The sequence below is a fragment of the Mobula hypostoma genome, chromosome 18 (genome assembly GCF_963921235.1).
Source record: "Mobula hypostoma chromosome 18, sMobHyp1.1, whole genome shotgun sequence".
NCBI classification, from domain to species: Eukaryota; Metazoa; Chordata; class Chondrichthyes; order Myliobatiformes; family Myliobatidae; genus Mobula; species Mobula hypostoma.
The window spans coordinates 8,085,413-8,098,657 of record NC_086114.1 but is presented as its reverse complement, the minus strand read 5'-3'; the positions used below and the strand labels follow the sequence as shown (position 1 = coordinate 8,098,657).

The 13,245-nt window shown below is 42.1% G+C and overlaps 1 long non-coding RNA gene across 1 annotated transcript in view; it reads right to left on the bottom strand.

Annotated features, from left to right (window-relative positions):
- Nucleotides 1-3,539: 3,539 nt before the first annotated feature.
- The window catches only part of LOC134358143 (uncharacterized), a 39,341-nt gene continuing 29,635 nt past the window's right edge, over nucleotides 3,540-13,245 (bottom strand). Inside the window, exon 3 of the long non-coding RNA XR_010020812.1 lies at nucleotides 3,540-3,899. This is a non-coding gene — a long non-coding RNA (uncharacterized LOC134358143). The remainder of the gene's footprint in view (nucleotides 3,900-13,245) is intronic.

Here is a 13,245-nt window from a genome sequence, read left to right as displayed (position 1 = left end):
TCAAATAATTTCACAGCACTCTGGGTCAAAATTTGATAGTCAACTATTTTAAAGGATATTGGGACAGTGTCGCAGGACTAAATCAATATCGTTGTGATTGCTTTGCTTGAATTTAGATGTGTCAAGTCTATATTATGGTAGAATTGTAGTCATTTAGCCATCAAGCCTGCAGCAATCCCTCAAAAAGCAAATGCACTTCCACTCCTCCGAGAAGGGAGAATTACCCCCTCTTTCTCTCTTTTTCTATTCTCCATTCTAGTTTCTGTCTCATTCCTTCTCTTACCCTCATCTCCCCCTAGTTCCCCTCCTCCTTCCCTTTCTCCCGTTGTTCACTGTCCTCTCCCATCGGATTCCTTCTTCAGCCTTTTGTCTCATTCACCTCTCACCTCCCAGCTTCTCACTTCATTCCACCCATCTTCCCCCTTACCTGGCCTCACCCACTCATTACCTTGCAGCTTGTGCACCTATAACCATATAACCATATAACAATTACAGCACAGAAACAGGCCATCTTGGCCCTTCTAGTCCGTGCCGAACTCTTACTCTCACCCAGTCCCAGCGACCTGCACTCAGCCCATAACCCTCCATTCCTTTCCTGTCCATATACCTATCCAATTTAACTTTAAGTGACAACATCGAACCTGCCTCAGCCACTTCTGCTGGAAGCTCATTGCACACAGCTACCACTCTCTCATTTCCCCCTCATGTTACCCCTAATCTTTTGCCCTTTAACTCTCCACTCATGACCTCTTGTTTGAATCTCTCCCATTCTCAACGGAAAAAGCCTATCCACGTCAACTCTATCAATCCTCCTCATAATTTTAAACACCTCTATCAAGTCCCCCCTCAACCTTCTACGCTCCAAAGAATAAAGACCTAACTTGTTCAACCTTTCTCTGTAACTTAGGAGATGAAACCCAGGCAACATTTTAGTAAATCTCCTCTGTACTCTCTCAATTTTATTGACATCTTTCCTATAATTCGGTGACCAGAACTGCACACAATGCTCCAGATTTGGCCTTACCAATGCCTTATACAATTTCAACATTACATCCCAACTCCTGTACTCAATGCTCTGATTAATAAAGGCCAGCATACCAAAAGCTTTCTTCACCACCCTATCCACATGAGATTCCACCTTCAGGGAACTATGCACCATTATTCCTAGATCCCTCTGTTCTACAGCATTCTTCAATGCCCTACCATTTGCCATGTGTGTCCTATTTTGATTAGTCCTACCAAAATGTAGCACCTCACATTTTTCAGCATTAAACTCCATCTGCCATCTTTCAGCCCACTCTTCTAACTGGCCTAAATCTCTCTGCAAGCTTTGAACACCTACTTCATTATCCACAACGCCACCTATCTTAGTATCATCTGCATACTTACTAATCCAATTTACTACCCCATCATTCAAATCATTAATATATATGACAAATAAAATTGGACCTAGTACAGATCCCTGAGGCACACCGCTACACACCGTCCTCCAATCTGACACACAGTTATCCACCACTACTCTCTGGCATCTCCCATCCAGCCACTGCTGAATCCATTTTACTACTTCGATATTAATGCCTAACGATTGAACCTTCCTAACTAACTAACCACCTCCCTTCTACCTACCTTCTTAGTCTAGCTTCTGCCTCCTTTCCTTTCCAGGCTTGACTTGTTGAGTTCTTCCAGCGTTTGGTGTGCTGTTCAAGATCTCTGATGCATCTCTGTAACCCCACCATTCTTTCAACACCAATTATTTGCCCAGTTCCTTATTAAAAATTACCATGAACTGTCTTTACTAACCTACTAAACCGTAATCTAAGTCATAAGCCCTCTTATAAAATAGTTCTTCTATATGTCATCCTTGAGAATTTTGCTGGTCACCTTAAAATTATTGGAGACACGAGAGATTCTGCAGTTGCTGGAAATCTGGAGCAACACACACAAAATGCTGGAGGAACTCCATGAACCAGGAAGCACTGGACAGTTGAGATTTTAGATTGAGGAGTTTTTGCTAGCTCTGTGCCTGCACTTAATGGAGTTTAGAAGGATGATGGGGATCTCACTGGGTTATCAGATACTGCAAGGCCTAGAGAGAGTGGACATGGAGAGAATGTTTCCGTTAGTGGGAGAGTCTAGGCTATGAGAGCGAAGATTGAGTAGTTTAGGGTTTTATTCTTGGAACATAGAAGATTGAGAGTTGATTTGATAGAGGTATAAAAATTATGAGGGGGTATAGATAGGGTAAATGCAAGCAGGCTTTTTCTACTGAGATTGGGTGAGACTCCAACTAGATATCATGGGTTAAGGGTGAAGGTGGAAAGTTTAAGGGGAACATGAGGAGAAATGTCTTCACTCAGAGGGTCTTGAGAGTGTAGAGCGAGCTGCCAGTGCAAGTGACTCATGCAAGCTTGGTTTCAATGTTTGAGAAGCTTGGCTAGGTACAAGGATATTAGGGGTTTGGTGGGTTATGTTCCTGCAGTTGTTCAATGAGAATAGGCAGTACAAATAGTTCAGCACAGACTAAGTGGGCTGAAGGACCTGTTTCTGTGCTGTACTTTTCTGTGACTCTATAAAGAATTGTCACTTTAAAATGGAGGTGTGGAGGAATTTCTTCAGCCAGAATGTGCTGAATCTATGGAATCTTTTGCCATGGAGGACTGTGGAGGCTAATCATTGAGAATTTCAAGGGTCAAGGATTAACTTTATTCACCATATACAGTTACATGCATTTAGGAATTTGCTGTTTCAGAGAATTATTCCTGATGAAGGGTATTGGCTTGAACCGTTGACTGTTTATTCCTCTCCAGAGATGCTGCCTGATCTGCTGAGTTCCTCCAGCAATTTGTGTGTTTTACTTCAGAGAATTGCACAGGATTTGGCAGGAAACCGAAACAAAATATTGTCAGAAGTGGGAATTCCCTGGGAATTTGCAATAATGTTTGCACGTGAATTTGAATCACTGAATAATTTGTGATTTGCATGCTTTTGATCTAATGGGACCATAGTCATCCAGCCATGCATCAAAATGCAGTTATTGATTGCAATGAAGTAGATGAATCAAGTGCTTCACTTGTCTTAATCTTTTGCAGGCCATCTTAAATTGATCAATCATTATTCTGACGTATTTTATACGGTTAGGATTCACTTGGTTGTTCTTGCTTTTTGCAATATTTCTTTTGGCCGAGAAAATAATCGGCATGTGGATGCCTATCTGAATATTACATTGCATTGTGCAATTAATTGACAGGTAAATTACCTTGTCTGCATTGGCAGTCTGTCTTTTTGTCATCCCCACTTTGTCTGTAGAGCTGTACTCCAACAAAGCTACACTCAGAATCAAAATCAGCTCTAACATCACTGGCATATATTCATTGGTTCCATTTAATATCGGAGAAGGTATACAGTATACAATCTGAAATTTTGACTCTTCACAGACATCCATGAAATGTTAGAACCCCAAAGACCCCTCCAAGCAAAAGCATCAACCCTGCTCCCTTCCCTCCCCCCCATCATGCAACTGCAAAGCCCCTAGAGACCGTGATCTACAGTACATTAAAAAACACTGTCCATCCACCACTCACATCCCACAGGCCCTCTCTCTCACTAGCAGGAGTGAAGGCCAACATCTCGCTGTTTTGATGTTACAGTCTGCAGCATTGCTTATTTCAACCGGAGCGTCCACTGCTGTCTCAAGGTTTTAATCTCCTGCGATGCTTCAGTTGGCAACACTGGCAAGGCCGCACCCTGTGTACCCCGAAGTGGACGTCTTCCAGGCTGATGCTGGAGATATCAGAAACACTAGGCCGATCGGCGAGCTCCGGGAGCAAGAACCCTCTGCCGTGAAGAACAGCAGTTTGAGTGCAGCTGTAGACAATGGACTCTGACAGAACCCCAGTTGTCTTCAAAAGGAAAGAAAAGACATTAAAGAGAAGAAATTAAACTGTTTCTCAGATGGACTGGAAGAAGTCAAGACATCTTTAGCTCCTCCTCCTGTCATGAAATTTGTTGTTTTGTGGAGCCGTACAGTGCAATAAATTTTTTAAAATGTATAAATTACAATAAGATATATATAATATGGGGAGGCACAGTACTTAGTAGTTAGCACAATGCTTTAAAGTACAAGTGACCTGGGCTCAATTCCCGCTACTACATGTAAGGAGTTTGCACATTCTGCCCGTAACATGCGTGAGTTACCTCCAGGTGTTCCAGTTTCCTCCCACAGTCCAAAGACGTACCAGTTGGTAGGTTAATTGGTCATTGTAAGTTGTCCTGTGATTAGGGTGGGATCAAATCAAGGGATTGCTGGGTGGCACAGATAGAAGGACCTACTTGGAGCTGAATCTCAATCAATCAATCAATCAATCAATAAATAAATAAATAAAATGACGCAAACAGAGCAAAAAGAGATTAAGAAAAGGTAGAGAAGGGGTGTTCATGGATTCATTGTCCATTCAGAAATCTGATGGCAGAGGGGAAGAAGCTGTTCCTAAAACTTTGAGTGTGTGTCTTTAGGCTCCTGTACCTCCTCCCTGATGAGAAGAGGGGAGGGAGATCAAGTTGGATTCCCCACTCATTGGATTAGTAGGGATTTTCTTAAACTTGCTTAGGAATTGTAATGTCTTCAATTTAATACAGTAATCGCATTTGGGCAGCAGACAGGGAATGAAATTGGGTCCCATCAAAGTGCGTCTCTTCCATCCTTTCACAAGCTCAAAGGTTAATTGATGTCACAATGAACGAATTACTACCATTGCTCCCCACAGCTGTATTTGTATCTCACACATCTGAGGCACTGCCGCAGAGACTAACCTGAATAGTTATGCCTGAGTAACTCTCCAGAAGAAATTGATCAGATATTTACATGGGCTTCATCATAGTATTTGTTTTCTCCCTATACACACAAAAACCCATGACCCAGCCAGCATGCTGGACATTAATAACAAACCTCTGCTTTAAGCAAACTTTTACTCAGGCTAAAGCTTTATCAAGGATCAAGCATCAACTTGGTTTGATACTGTATATAGCTTTACACGTATTAGGAATTGGGTCCTTATTAATGTGTCGGTCAGGGCACGACATGCGACAAAAAACAGCAACGCTCAACAATTATAAAGAATAAAGAATTATATAAAAAATAAAGTTAGAGGTTAAAGTACAGATAGGGAATAAAAAGTATGTAAATACATAAATACCAGCATGTATTTTCAATGTAAACTGCATTATAAAAAGCAGGTTAAAAAGTTTACCGTGCAGTGACAGGGGTAACAGACAGAGGAGGGTGAACTAGAATCCAGAAAATAACATCTGGATGCAGCTACAAAGAAGGCACAGCATCAGCTATATTTCATTCAGAGTATCAGGAGATTTGGTGTGTCACCAAAGCAACTCGCAAGTTTCTACAGATGTATTGTGGAGAGCTTTCTAACTGGCTGCATCACGATCTGGTATGGGGGGTGGTGGGGCGGGGGGGCTACTGCATAGGATTGAAGAAAGCTGCAGAAAGTTGTAAACTCAGTCAGCTCCATCATGGGCACCAGCCTCTATAATATCCAAAATTTCTTCAAGGATTGATGCCTCAAAAAGGCGATGCCCTTCTTTAAGGAGCCCCATCACCCAGGTCATGCCTTGTTCTCATTGCTACCACCAGGGAGAAGGCACAGGAGCCTAAGGTACTCCCTCAGCCATCCGATTTCTGAATGGACATTGAACCCATGAACACTACCTCACTACTTTTTTATTTTGATTTTTGCACTACGTGTGGGGGTCCTTATTAATGGATGCCTCCTTCTTCAGGCACCAGCCTTTGAGGGTAGACTTGATGGTGGGGAGGGCCACATCCCTGATGGTGCTGGATGAGTCTAGGATCCTCTGTAGTCTCTTTCAATCTTGTGCAATGAACCCTCCACACCAGACGGTGATGCAAACGAGTCAGAATGTTCTCCACTGTATATCTGTAGAAATTTTCTACAGTCTTTGGTAACAAAATGCACTTTGTCACTTCCATCGATCACCTCTCGGATTCTACCATCTTTCCAGCCTTCCCCCTTCCCTCATCTGCCTATCAACACCCCTTGCCAACATCGCCTATCTCTGGCCAGCTCTTGCTCCATCCCTTCCCTCCACTTTTCTCTCTCCCTTCTTTCTTTCTGTCAAGATGAAAGGTTCTGACTTGAAACGTAGACTGTCCATTCCCTCCACAGAAGCTGCCTGACCCGTTGAGTCCTTCCAGTGTTGCTTCCGTTTCCATCATCTGAAGTAATTTTTGCAACCAGATTAAAACCTTTGAACATTTCTGAGGTGGAGTACCAAACCCTCAATGCCAGAGACTGTAGTTTATTGAAGTTCAAAGTTCAAAGTAATGTTTATTATCAAAGTGCATATATGCCACCATATACAACCCTGAGATTCATTTTCTTGTGGGAATACTGAGCAAGTTTATAGAATAGTAACTATAGCAGGATCAGTCAAAGTGCAGAAGACAACTAACTGAGGAAATGCAAATATGAATAAATAGCAATAAGTAACAAGAACATGAGATAAATGAGATAAAGAGTCCTTAAAGTGAGATCATTAGCTGTGGGAACATTTTATTGATGGGGCAAGTAGTATCTTTATTCCCTTTTATTCAAGAACCTGATGGTTGAGGGGTAGTAACTGTTTTGAACCTGATGGTGCAAGTCCTGAGGCTCTTGTACCTTCTACCTGATGGCAGCAGTGAGAAGAGGGTGACCTGCATAGTGAATGATATAATGACCCCCCTCTCTCACACGTTAGTTAGCATTGATGCTTACCTTTCCACCTCAGGTAAAGTTAAATGTACTTCCTAAATTCATCTAATATTTAATATGATTATAAAAATGGATTGCACTACAGGGTAGTAACTTGAAGACAACTGTCTCCCTCTTCTGTCTCCTGCATGCACTGTCCTTATGGCCCTGCTGTGTGTGATCATTAAATTAGTTCTAATTAGTCCTCAACCTGATGTCTACTTGCTGCTCTGTTTACTTATATACAGGCACTCGCTTTGAGACAGCACAAACTTCTTTTGCATGGAGAAAGTATGCAAAGGACTTCTCATCATAATGTATGGTCTAGATTTAAGTCCCAGAGATGGACTAATTGCTTAATGCTTCTTTAAATAACAGTTGGAATAAGAAGTCAAACCCCAGGGACTGGAGCCGTAAGTCTGCCAGGCTGTGAGCTCACTAGGCTGGTTGAAACCCAGTGTCTGTGAGCCAGAGTCCGCTGGAGGCTGGAGGCCAGAGACACTCGTTCTGGGGTAGGAGGAGAGTGCGTGGGTGGGAGGGAGGAATGGGGCTTGATTTGCTGTTGTTGTTTTGATGCTTATTTCTTCTCTATTGTTGGGCATGAATCTGAATCTGAATTGGCCTTTGGTGAGGTGAAAAGACTTTGATTCATTCAAATAATAGTCATAGAAAAGTACAGCACAGAAACGGGTCCTTCAGCCCATCTAGTCCATGCCAAACTATTTAATCTGCCTACCCCCATCAAACTGCACTGGGACCATAGCTCTCTATACCCCTACCATTCATGTGCCTATCCAAACTTGTCTTAACTGTTGAAATTCAGCTGGTTTGCACCCACTGTGCTGGCAGCTCGTTCCACTCTCACTACCCTCTGAGTGAAGAAATTTGCCCTCACGTTCCCCTTAAATTTTTCACCTTTAATACTGAAAACTACTGACGTTCTCTATTATTTATATTTTTCTTTACACAGTTTGACTTGTTTTGTACACTGGTTGTTTGTCAGTAATTGGTATGTATATTTTTTTCTGAAATTCTCTTGTGTTTCTTTGATTTTCCTGTAAATGCCTTCAGGAAAATGAATCTCAAGGTAGTACAGTACTTTGATGTTAAAATTTACTTTGACTTTACATTGATCAGGGGAACTACTCATTTGGATTTATAGGTTGCAGACATTGCCTTTGAGGTCAGTATTTAGGAAGAACTTCCCTTAAGAAGGTGTGATTCAAGATGCTTTCTTGAGTTTCAGCGGCCTTACCAATGAAGTTGATGATGCAGTGTGATTGGTTAGCAATCTCCAGGATATGGACACAGCAGTGCTGAAGCAACAGCAGGTTTCCAAGTCATGGTAACACACTACAGGGAGGGAAATTTGCAGGTGTTACCTTTCTTTGTCCTTTATGACTGAAGGCATCAAACATTTGGGAGGAACCTTTGTGAGCAGCTACGGTGATCATGTGCTGTGTCACATGACGTGGGCGAACGTGGTCTTCCATCTGTCTTTAATGTGATCGTTCCCTGTGGGGAAGATCACTTCACACTGTTCTACTTATTTTTTTCTCTATCCCTGACCATGATTATTCTTGGCAAATCCTTCTACAGAGGAGGTTTGCCGTTGCCTTTTTCCGGGCAGTGCCTTCACAAGACAGGTGACCCCAGTCATTACCAATACTCTTCAGAGATTGACTGCCAGGTTTCAGTGGTCACATAACCAGGACTTGTGATATGCTCCAGCTGCTCAAATGACCATCCACCACCTGTTCCTATGGTTTCATGTGATCCAGAACGGGGTGGGGGGGCTGCTAAGCAGGTGCTACATCTTACCCAGGGGTGACCTGCGGGTTATGGATGGAAGAAGTACCTTACACTTCTGGCAGGATACTTGGTAGTGTGGAGGAGCAGAGGGATCTGGGGGTAGATGTCCACAGATCCCTAAAAGTTGCCTCACAGGTAGATAGGGTAGTCAAGAAAGCTTATGGGGCGTTAGCTTTCATAAGTCGAGGGATAGAGTTTAAGAGTCGCGATGTAATGACGCAGCTCTATAAAACTCTGGTTAGGCCACACTTGGAGTACTGTGTCCAGTTCTGGTCGCCTCACTATAGGAAGGATGTGGAAGCATTGGAAAGGGTACAGAGGAGATTTACCAGGTTGCTGCCTGGTTTAGAGAGTACTGATTATGATCAGAGATTGAAGGAGCTAGGGCTTTGCTCTTTGGAGAGAAGGAGGATGAGAGGAGACATGATAGAGGTATACAAGATATTAAGAGGAATAGATAGAGTGGATAGCCAGCGCCTCTTCCCCAGGGCACCACTGCTCAATACAAGAGGACATGGCTTTAAGATAAGGGCTGGGAAGTTCAAGGGGGATATTAGAGGAAGGTTTTTTACTCAGAGAGTGGTTGGTGCATGGAATGCACTGCCTGAGTCAGTGGTGGAGGCAGATACACTCGTGAAGTTTAAGAGACTACTAGGCAAGTATATGGAGGAATTTAAGGTGGGGGGGTTATATGGGAAGCAGGGTTTGAGGGTCGGCACAACATTGTGGGCCGAAGGTCCTGTACTGTGCTGTACTATTCTATGTATGCTCTATGTTCCTTTGTTAGAGATGTATCTCCATCCCACATCATAGTACAATACCTCACTTTATTTATTTTCCTTAGCACTACTTATTTAATTAATCTTATATATTTCTTATCATAGTTAATAATATTTTTATTGCATAATAATTTAGAAGATGAGTAGCTCAGGTGGTTGAGTTGTTCTTCGACCTTGGCAATTTACTTGCAAACATTTCGTCACCATACAAGGAGACATCATCTGTTGCACTGTGACTTGGTATGTCCCCCAAATGCTTGGCCTTTATGTACTGTTCAATCAGAAGATTGGGTATCATTTCGGGAACTCAGTTATGATGTGGGGAGGAAATCTCATCGCCGATTGTGGGGAGGCCTCAATCCTATTTATGAACCGGTTACGGGCAAAATTCCAGACCACAATGGCCAAAGCTTGCCGCACAGCCAATCAGCAGCGAGACTTGCAAGTAAATTGCCAAGATCGGAGAACAACTCAACCCAACCAGTTTTTATTATTATGTATTGTAAAACAACACATTTCATAACATATGCCAGTGATATTAAACCTCATTTTGGTTATAAATGGGTTTATGAATTGGTTATTCATGGCATACAGAAACATTCTCATGGTGTGGAAGGTTTGTGTTTCTACATGAACTATGCTGGAATCAATGGGTTTGCAAGCCAAACTAAATGTTTTGACAGGTCTCGAAGTGCACAGTGGAGCACAGCTATTACCTAATTAGCAAGAATAATTTGCAAGCAGAATTTTATGCCATTCAAGGGCTTACAAGTGAAAAAGAGCTGAAGGAACAAGAAATTTAAAGATCCAGAAAGCAAGAGAGAACCGACACAATGTCAAGTGAGATGTCAGGGGTGGGGGGGAGGGTATTAAACATATTGTTCATCCTTTGCCAGATTCCCTGATCAAAGCAACAGCAACTTCTTGTAACTGCGATTAAAATAGAAGTATCATCTTTTAGATGATGTACCATTTTTTGCCTTCTTTCTTTTGGGTGCTTGCAAAAGATCTCATTTTGTCAAAGATGATCAAGGTGAGTAAAATTAAGTTTAAGGCAAATTAAAATTAATTTGGTCTGGTCACTATTTCACTATTGTTCGTGGCATCGTTGTTTAGAGAAACACCATGGTGAACCATGGTGATGAGAAGCGAGATACATCAACCAGTTGAGCGGTGTCGCAGCGAAAATCTTGCGCTCAACATCAGTAAGACTAAAGAACTGATTGCAGACTTTAGATGGGGTAAGACGAAGAAACACACACCAGTCTTCATTGAGGAGTCAAAGAAGTGGAAATAGTGAGCAAGTTCAAGTTCCTGGGTGTTAATATCACTGAGGACCTAACCTGGTCCCAAAAGGCAAGGCAGTGGCTATATTTCATCAGGAGTTTGAGGAGATTTGGTGCGTTACTTAAAGCACTCACAAATTTCTACAGCTGTACCAGGGGAGCATTCTATCTGGCTGTATCACCATCTGGTATGGGGGGTGGGGGGACTAGTGCACAGGATCAGAGTAAGCTGCAGAGAGTTTTGAAATTAGTCAGCTCCATCATGGGCACTAGCCTCTATTGTATCCAGGACGTCTTCAAGGAACGGTGCCTCGAAAAGGCGGCATCCGTCATTGAGGACCCCCATCACCCAGGACATGCCCTGTTCTCATTGCCACCATCAGGAAGGAGGTACAGAACCCTGAAGGCAGACGTGCAACCATTCAGGAACAGCTTCTTCCCCTCTGCCATTCGATTTCTGAATGGACATTGAACCCATGAACACTACCTCACAACTTCTTTTAGTCATAGTCATAGTCATAGTTAGAGTGAGCAAAACTGTTTAATGTCATTTCCAGTACAAAAGTGTAAAGGAGAATGAAGTAACTGTTACTCCAGATCCAATGCAGCACAAAAAGAAACACAATCAGATAAAGACAATAATAATTTAAAAAACACAATAAATATAAATACATAAGGCAGCTTTAATATCCATAAAGTAACACTAGGCACCTATGTGACCAATTAACCCACATGTCTCTGGGTTATAGGAGGAAACTGGTGCACCTGGAGGAAACGCTCGTGGTCGTGATGAGACCGTACAGATTCTTTACAGACAGCTGTGGAAATGAACCTGGGTCACTGGCACTGTAATAGTGTTATGCTGACTGTTACGTTACCTTGCCCCCACTTGCTACGCAATCTCTCTTCGTGAAACAACCTGCTCCTTCCCGGTATTAGACTCAAAACAAAAAAATTTCAAACGTTAACTGTCTGCAGCCTTTTGCACAAATTCCGGTCTCTTTTAGTGCTGCAGAAGTTTTTGAATATAAACCAACAACGCACACCACTCCAGGTAGTAAAGCTGTTTTATCAGATTACTGGAGAGTGTCAGAGTTCAGTGAATGAGATGAAAATCTAATGAGATTCCTCTCTGTGGGTACTCAAGAGGAGATGCACTCCAAACGCAATGACCTTGGAGTAGTAAATGGGCCTTATAATCAAGAACAGTTGTACAGAAATAAATAGAATATGGTGTATACTGGCTTTGAACACCAAAGCATTCATTAACTGAGATCACCGTGGTAATATGTCTTGTTTGAGCTACCAGTTGTTTACTTGTTGTAGGCCCTAAAACAAATCCAGTTTGAGAATTAAAATGTTGTCTCAATTAATGGATTTCCAGTATGGTTGAAAAATTCCATGACTCATTAATTTTCCTTTTTCCTGTGTGTTTTTTTCCCTCCTTGTGTGTTTTCATCTACACATGGCTTCCTTCGTTTGGGAATACTGACGAATATGCCCAAGGCAAGATTCTGAGAAGCATCTGCGATCATTTTTATTTTGCTCTGCAATTACTTCTTCCACTCACACCTGTGATCACTTGTGCTGTAACCTTATATTCAAGGAGCTGCCCTTAGTAATACCAAGCCTTCCTCGTAAGTAGCTTTGAGTGGTTTGAAGAACTGCAGAGGGACATTTTGAAAAAAAGTAGACGTAAAGCAAAAATAGCCCTATAACAATTACCTTTAGGATGTTTTTGGTTTAAATTGAGATGCAAGAGCCTCAACCATCAGGCTTTGGAACTAATGGGGATAACTTCACTCAACTACACTTGCCCCATCACTAAGCTGTTCCCACAGCCTATGGACTCCCTTTCAAGGATCCTCCACCGCATGATCTTGATATTTATTGTTTGTTTATTTATTTATTTATTTTTCCTTTTGTCTTTGAACAGTTTGCTGTCTTTTGCACATCGATTGCATCTTCATCCTGTTGGGTGTGCTCTTTCATTGATTCTATTGGGTTTCTTGGATTTAGATTAGATTAGATTATGAGGATACGCAGTCCTCTTTTATTGTCATTTAGTAATGTATGCATTAAGAAATGATACAATATTCCTCCGGTGTGATATCACGGAAACACAGGACAGAGCAAGACTGAAAAACTAACAAAACCACATAATTATAACATATAGTTACAACAGTGCAACAGTACCATAACTTGATGAAGAACAGTCCATGGCACAGTAAAAAAGCTCAAAGTCTCTTGAAAGCCCACAAGAAAATGGATCTCAGGGTTGAATCTAGTGATAATAAACTTTCTTTGTACTTTGTATGGTGCAACAGTTCATTTCGGGCAGTTGCATAACAAGGGGCTCTCAGATCTACAAGCTGTTCCCAGGGACCTACAGAGAGATGGACATCAGTGTTTCAGAGAGATAACCAACACAATGAAAAAGGTGCTTTGATCTGCCCGAAACTTGTTGGTCTACCAACACATCAAGATGTCCGTACGGGAAGGTTGCAGACTGGCACGTTCCAGGTTTCAGGTGTATGACCTGGGAGATGCACTGAAGCTTGATGCAAATCACCACAAGGGCTCAGTGGGGAAGAGCCACAG